Raw genomic sequence first — 599 nt, forward strand, 5'->3', positions numbered from 1 at the left:
CCGAGGTGATCAGGCAAGACCGAGGCTGCAACCCGAGTCGGTCTCTTCTTACTAGGCCTCGCCGAGATAAAGTTGACCCAGGTAGCCTCCGGTAGCGCTGCAGGGGGCAAGTGCTGTTACGTATAAAGATGGTCTAGGTAGACTCAGGATTATTACAAACAATCATAAAGCTATCCCGCGTCGGCATCTGGCAGGGTTGTTGGAACAAGAACCGTGAGGGGGCTCCGCCTTTAGGAGACGGTTCGGAATGAGGGAGGGGGGGGAGGGAGGAGAGTCGGGAGACGCGGAGACGCCCCCAGGGCAGGGTGCAGCTGGCGGGGGATGAGCGACCTTGGACCCCGCCGTGGCGATCAGACAAGACCGAGGCTCCGCCCCGCCTCGGTCTCCACCTACTAGGCCTCATAAAGATAAAGGAGCCGGCAAGGTAGCCTCTAGCAGGGCTGTAGGGGCAAGTGCTGTTACACACAGACACAGACAAAGCTCCCCCCAGGTAGCCTCTAGCAGGGCTGTAGGGGCAAGTGCTACTACACACAAAGCTCCCCCAGGTAGCCTCTAGCAGGGCTGTAGGGGCAAGTGCTGTTACACAGACACAGACAAAG

General features: G+C 59.1%; 1 protein-coding gene across 3 annotated transcripts in view; it reads right to left on the bottom strand.

Annotated features, from left to right (window-relative positions):
* Window positions 1-268, bottom strand: part of LOC116937117 (sterol carrier protein 2-like) — a 15,467-nt gene extending 15,199 nt beyond the window's left edge. The window contains exon 1 of one of the 3 annotated variants that reach the window (XR_012931847.1): window positions 1-265. This exon is cut by the window's left edge and continues 531 nt beyond it. The gene's annotated coding sequence lies outside the window, so the exon portion shown is untranslated. The other 2 variants (XR_012931846.1, XM_076059245.1) reach the window with 2 other exon arrangements.
* Between the last annotated feature and the right edge of the window lie 331 nt (window positions 269-599).

Source organism: Petromyzon marinus, assembly GCF_048934315.1.
Source record: "Petromyzon marinus isolate PM22_M1 ecotype Great Lakes invasive population chromosome 85 unlocalized genomic scaffold, UKy_Petmar_22M1.pri1.0 chr85_unloc.1, whole genome shotgun sequence".
Lineage (NCBI taxonomy): Eukaryota > Metazoa > Chordata > Hyperoartia > Petromyzontiformes > Petromyzontidae > Petromyzon > Petromyzon marinus.